This window comes from Trachypithecus francoisi, unplaced genomic scaffold, assembly GCF_009764315.1.
Source record: "Trachypithecus francoisi isolate TF-2019V2 unplaced genomic scaffold, Tfra_2.0 Lachesis_group8, whole genome shotgun sequence".
Lineage (NCBI taxonomy): Eukaryota > Metazoa > Chordata > Mammalia > Primates > Cercopithecidae > Trachypithecus > Trachypithecus francoisi.
Genome location: NW_022681473.1, coordinates 46,063,229 through 46,070,401, shown reverse-complemented (window position 1 = coordinate 46,070,401; position 7,173 = coordinate 46,063,229). Strand labels below are relative to the sequence as shown.

The following is a 7,173-nucleotide window of genomic DNA, read 5'->3' as shown; positions in this document are numbered from 1 at the left end:
AGGAAAAATGTGTTGGTAATATCAAGGAGAATCTAAACATTGTACTGTCAGACTAATGCTTTCCGTGGGTGAAAACTGGAACTGTCAGGTAGATAAACATCTATTCGACGATCTTGAGTTACCACTGAAACATTGCTGAGGCACAACACTAAGAAAACGCATGTAATTGTCAAGGGTGGCAGGGCAGTGTTGCTCTCAAAGTCCTGCTTGACTGACAGGGCAGAGGCTCTTCCTCACTGCTCTAATCGCCTTCCGGACTGCTCCAGGGTTTCCTCAGGAAGCCGCCGTCCACCTTCATCTACTTCAGGCGTGTCCTGCAGAGCTCTCTGGAGAACCAGCTTCAGGTTCTGCCTATTTTGACGCTGCCTAAAGGAGCCCACGAAGAAGTAAATGATGGGGTTGGCACTAATATTTAGAGAAGACAGGAAAAATGGAAACTAGATGGACATGACAGAAAATGCCTTCCAAATCCAGGTGAATCCCAGTAGACAGGGCCCACTGAATGCTGAAGGGCAGGCTGTAGAGTAGGAAGACCAGCACTTTGAGCAGGATGGTCATGTATCTTCCGGGATCCACAGAGAATCCTGATCAGCAGGACCAGGCTGGACTTACAGAGAACCACACATAAAAAAATTAGCCACAGGACTGTGATGAAATCTGATGTTTGACACCAAAGAGAACCAGGATCACCAAGCAGGAAGTCACAGAACCTCCACTGCAGGATGCTCCACAGCAGGGACAGGACCCAGGGCAGGAAACACACGACCACTGACAGGTGTGTGGGGCGGCGGCAGTGGTACCAGATGGGCCACAGGACGGACAGGCAGCCCTTGGTGCTCATGGCGCTCGGCATGCACAGGCCTGTAAAGTAGAGAAAGGTCGTCACAGGAATGAGGATTTTGGAGATGGGATGACAGATATTGATGAGTGAGGCGGAACATATAACGTTGCTGCTGAGGAAGAGGAAGTCGGCCACAGACAGGTTGAGGATGTAGATAGAGACAGCGTTCCTGCTCATGCGGAAGCCCAGGAGCCAGAGCACAACCGCGTTTCCTGTCAGCCCTACAAGGGAAATGATGCACGTCAGCACCGTGAGGATCAGGGTCCGCTTGCAGCAAGGAGTCTCCTCAGTTCCGTTGATTGGTGTCAGTTCTGTATCCAAGGCTGGGATGGTTGGATCCATGCTCAGAAACCCTAGTCTGGTGTCCCTGGGAACACAAACCAGATGTGAGCACCAGCTGTGTGATCTCTGATTCTCCCCACCACCCTGCCATGTGGGATTTACTGTTCTCATTTTAAAAAGGAGAGAAACAGAGGCTCACAGAGAATAAGTCACCTATCAAAAGGTGGGGATCCTCAAATCCAGTTTGAAATCCAGCTCTTGCTGACTCTGAAGCCTGACCTCTCCTTATTGCCACACAAGTTCTGTACTGACGTGGGAATAACATTAGGATCAAAACACCCCACTCAAATGGCCAGGGCTGTGGACCCGATTATTACTCTATCCTGGGCCTGAAATTTTCTCTCAGGTGGAGGAATTCAGATACACAAAGAGGTGGTTGTGACACCCTCAAGACTAGGACTGGTCATCCATGGATAGGAAAGAAGACCATGAATTATGAACTGGAGGAAAATGTGCCCTTTGCTAGGATAAGTGTGAAAATGGCTGGGCCTGGTGGGTGAGAAATAACTCAGTGTGTCAGTCATTGCAGACAGGACCACATTTTACATTTTATACTCCTGGTGCCTGTTTCCATGAGCAGCATACTGTGCTCTTCATAAATATTCATTCAATAAATGAATGCATGCATGAGGAGCCTAATGGTAATGGTAGATTTTGGTGAAATGGAAAATAAAAATGAAAGCACAGTGTAAGGCATTAGAACACACATTTGTAATTATATGAAGAGAATTTCATTAATCAGAAATCTATTTGTGGACAGCTCTATCTGTGTTGAGAAGAATGATTGATGTGTGCCCAAAACCAGAAAATGACCACTGATGTACCTTTGAAATGAGGTCTCGTTGTAGCTTTGCTGAACACCTAGAAGCATTTTTGTACACAATGTTTGGGTAGGGTGTGGTTCTGAGCTGAACAATAGAATAGAGGAAAGAGTAAGTGTGAGTGAGGTCTGAGTGCAACTGAAGAAATATCTATGGGGGACTAGTAAGTGTTCTGCTCCATATACACAGTGTAATCCCATTTTTTTCTCTCTTTCAGGAGATCTGTGGTTCATTTCTCTGTTGATGAAAATATTTGTATTAGCAGAGTCCATGAGGGAAATAGGGCTAGTATAGGGCTTAGAGTATAAAGAGAGATTCAGGCAGACTTCAACTGGAGAATGAGGGCTGGGTCTAATCTGGGAGAATAACAGCAGCTGATTGAGAGTTTATTCGGTATTGCCTCTTTTAATTATCTGAAGAGCCTAGGAGGTAAGAATGAGTATTATTCCCAGGCCAATAATGCATTGGAGAACAAAAAGAATGAATTATTTGTCCTTGGACTTATATAGTATGAATTTGAGCCCAGTAGGGCTGACTCATGATCCAGTCTTTGACCAGCCCTTTTGAACCAGCACAAGTCTGTGTCGATTATACATGTTAGAAGGAGTAAAGCAGCAGAGTGATTCTCAAGTAAAATCCAAGTTGGCAGTCAAAATTGTGGGTTGAAAAAAAACCAACCTAAACAAACTCCAGATAGAGAATGAGAAGCTAATCAAATAGGGGACAATATAGAGGAGAGTGAAAGTCATTTAGGAACAAATTCAGGAGTTCCTTTTTGCCTATCTGAGGCCACCTTTGCTCTGGAATCCAAGAATGCACATGGGCAGGAGGCTTCCATGTGGAAAGAAGATGCACCCTCTGCTGGGAGTACAGAGAATTGTTTCAGTAGGATTGGTACCAATTCTTCTTTGAATGTCTGGTAGAATTCAGCTGTGAATCCATCTAGTCCTGTACTTTTTTTATTGGAAATTTTTAAAATTTTTATTTCAATCTCATTGTTTTTTATTGGTCTGTCCAGAGTTTCTATTTCTTCTTGGTTTAATTTACAAGATTTGTATATTTCCAGGAATTTATGCATATCCTCTAGGTTTTCTGGTTTGTGTATGTAAAGGTGTTCACAGTAGCCTTGAATGATCTTTCGTATTTCTGTGGTATTGGTTGTAATATATCCTGCTTCATTTCTAATTGAGCTTATTTGGACCTTCTCTGTTAAATTATTGGTTAACCTCATCAATGGTCTATCAATTTTGTCTATATTTTCAAAGAACCAGCTTTCTGTTTCACTTATCTTTTGTTTGTTTGTTTGTTTCAGTATCATTTAATTCTGCTCTGATCTTTGTTATTTCTTTTCTTCTGCTAGGTTTGGGTTTAGTTTGGTCTTGCTTCTCTAGTTCCTTGAGGTGTACCTTAGATTGTCTATTTGTGCTCTTTCAGACATTTTGATATGTACATTTAATGCTATAAACTTTCCCTTTAGCACCACTTTTGCTGTATCCCAGAGGTTTTATTCTTATTCTTATTCTTATTATACTTTAAGTTCTAGAATACATGTGCACAACGTGCAGGTTTGTTACATATACATACATGTGCCATGTTGGTGTGCTGCACCCATTAACTCGTCATTTACATTAGGTATATCTCCTAATGCTATCCACCCCCCACAATAGGCCTCGATGTGTGATGTTCCCCTTCCTGTGTCCAAGTGATCTCATTGTTCAATTCCCACATATGAGTGAGAACATGTGGTGTTTGGTTTTCTGTTCTTGTGACAGTTTGTTGAGAATGATTGATGGTTTCCAGTTGCATCCATGTCCCTACAAAGGACATGAACTCATCCTTTTTTATGGCTATGTAGTATTCCATGGTGTATATGTGCCACATTTTCTTAATCCAGTCTGCCACTGATGGACATTTGGGTTGATTCCAAGTCTTTGCTATTGTGAATAGTGCCGCAATAAACATACATGTGCATGTGTCTTTATAGCAGCATGATTTATAATCCTTTGGGTATATACCTAGTAATGGGATGGCTGGGTCAAATGGTATTTCTAGTTCTAGATCCTTGAGGGATCGCCACACTGTTTTCCACGATCGTTGAACTAGTTTACAGTCCTACGAACAGTGTAAAAGTGTTCCTATTTCTCCACATCCTCTCCAGCACCTGTTGTTTCCTGACTTTTTAATGATTGCCATTCTAACCGGTGTGAGATGGTATCTCATTGTGGTTTTGATTTGCATTTCTCTGATGACCAGTAATGATGAGCATTTTTTCATGTGTCTGTTGGCTGTATGAATGTCTTCTTTTGAGAAACGTCTGTTCACATCCTTTGCCCACTTTTTGATGGAGTTGTTTGTTTTTTTCTTTTAAATTTGTTTGAGTTCTTTGTAGATTCTGGATAGTGGCCCTTTGCCAGATGAGTAGATTGCAAAAATGTTCTCCCATTCTGTAGGTTGCCTGTTCACTCTGATGGTAGTTTCTTTTGCTGTGCAGATGCTCTTTAGTTTAATTAGATCCCATTTGTCAACTTTGGCTTTTGTTGCTGTTGCTTTTGGTGTTTTAGACATGAAGTCCTTGCCCAGATTTTCTTCCTAGATTTTCTTCTAGGGTTTTTGTGGTTTTAGATCTAACATTTAAGTCTCTAATCCATCTTGAATTAATTTTCATATAAGGAGTAAGGAAAGGATTCAGTTTCAACTTTCTACTTATGGCTAGCCAGTTTTCCCAGCACCATTTATTAAATAGGGAATCCTTTCCCCATTTCTTGTTTCTCTCAGGTTTGTCAAAGATCAGATGGCTGTAGATGTGTGGTATTATTTCTGAGGACTCTGTTCTGTTCCATTTGGTCTATATCTCTGTTTTGGTACCAGTACCATGCTGTTTTGGTTACTGTAGCCTTGTAGTATAGTTTGAAGTCAGGTAGCATGATGCCTCCAGCTTTGTTCTTTTGGCTTAGGATTGTCTTAGCAATGTGGGCTCTTTTTTGGTTCCATATGAACTTTAAAGCAGTTTTTTCCAATTCTGTGAAGAAAGTCTTTGGTAGCTTAATGGGGATGGCATTGAATCTCTAAATTACCTTGGGCAGTATGGCCATTTTCACGATATTGATTCTTCCTATCCATGAGCATGGTATGTTCTTCCATTTATTTGTGTCCTCTTTTATTTCACCGAGCAGTGGTTTGTAGTTCTCCTTGAAGAAGTCCTTCACCCCCCTTGCAAGTTGGATTCCTAGGTATTTTATTCTCTTTGAAGCAGTTGTGAATGGGAGTTCACTCATGATTTGGCTCTCTGTTTGTCTGTTATTGATGTATAAGAATGTTTGTGATTTTTGCACATTGATTTTGCATCCTGAGACTTTGCTGAAGTTGCTTATCAGCTTAAGGAGATTTTGGGCTGAGACAATGGGGTTTTCTAAATATACAATCATGTCATCTGCAAACAGGGACAATTTGACTTCTTTTCCTAATTGAATACCCTTTATTTCTTTCTCTTACCTAATTGCCCTAGCCAGAACTTCCAACACTATGTTGATTAGGAGTGGTGAGAGAGAGCATCCCTGTCTTGTGCCAGTTTTCTAAGGCAATGCTTCCAGTTTTTGCCCATTCAGTATGATATTGGCTGTGGGTTTGTCATAAATTGCTCTTATCATTTTGAGATACGTTCCATCAATACCGAATTTATTGAGAGTTTTTAGCATGAAGGGCTGTTGAATTTTGTCAAAGGCCTTTTCTGCATCTATTGAGATAATCATGTGGTTTTTGTCTTTGGTTCTGTTTATATGCTGGATTACGTTTTTTGATTTGTGTATGTCAAACCAGCCTTGCATCCCAGTGATGAAGCCCACTTGATCATGGTGGATAAGCTTTTTGATGTGCTGCTGGATTCTGTTTGCCAGTATTTTATTGAGGATTTTTGCATCGATGTTCATCAGGGATCTTGTTCTAAAATTCTCTTTTTTTGTTGTGTCTCTGCCAGGCTTTGGTATCAGGATGATGTTGGCCTCATAAAATGAGTTAGGGAGGATTCCCTCTTTTTCTATTGATTGGAATGGTTTCAGAAGGAATGGTACCAGCTCCTCCTTGTACCTCTGGTAGAATTCAGCTGTGGTATCCCAGAGGTTTTAATAGGTTGTGTCACTATTATGGTTCAGTTCATAGAATTTTTAAATTTCCATCTTGATTTCATTGTTGATCCAATGATTATTCAGGAGCAGGTTATTTAATTTCCATGTATTTGCATGGTTTTGAAGGTTCCTTTTGGAGCTGATTTCCAATTTTATTCCACTGTAGTCTGAAAGAGTACTCTCTATAATTTTGATTTTCTTAAATGTATTGAGACTTGTTTTGTGGCCTCTCATATGGTCTATCTTGGAGAATATTCCATGTGCTGATGAACAGAATGTATATTCTGCAGTTGTTAGGCAGAATGTTCTGTAAATATCTGTTAAGTCCATTTGTTCTAGGGTATAGTTTAAATCTATTGTTTCTTTTCTGGCTTTTTGTCTTGACGAACTGTCTAGTGCTGTCAGTGGAGTATTGAGGTCCCACATTATTATTGTGTTACCACCTATCTCATTTCTTAATTCTAGTGGTAACTGTTTTATAAACTTGGGAGCTCCAGTATTAGGTGCGTATATATTCAGGATTCTAATATTTTCCTGTTGGACTAGACGTTTTATCATCATATGATGTTGGAGGCTGCACAAGTGTTTCTTATGATCAGGCACAATTGAAGCCTGTCAGTAACAATATGAACCTGTGATCAATTAAGCAGCTGACCAATCGTTACCTCCTCCTCCTTGCTCTTGTTACCCAATAAATATGAAGGGCTCAGAAGCTTGGGCGGTGACCTTCACTCACTAGAAGCAGGAGCTCTTTTCTTCTTGTCTTTTCTCCGCATGTTGCCTTTCCTTAAAACAATTTCTCTTTTTTTTATCATTTCTATGTTTGTCCTTTCATTCAGTCATAATGATGGTCTCAAGCAGTAACAGTAGTAACAACTGCTGTAGTGACAATCTCAAGTAGTAGTTGTGGCAGTCAGCCAAAAGTGGTGTCTGAACAGGAACTAACAGGGACTATCTGGGACAAACAAAACTGAAGAGACCTGAAGGGACCCAAAGAGGCCTGCAGGGATAAATAGAGGTAAACAGAAATGGAGATGAATAGAGATAA

The 7,173-nt window shown here is 40.7% G+C and overlaps 1 pseudogene; it reads right to left on the bottom strand.

The window, feature by feature from the left end:
• Positions 1 to 233: 233 nt before the first annotated feature.
• LOC117080959 lies at positions 234 to 1,211 on the bottom strand (annotated as a pseudogene).
• Between the last annotated feature and the right edge of the window lie 5,962 nt (positions 1,212 to 7,173).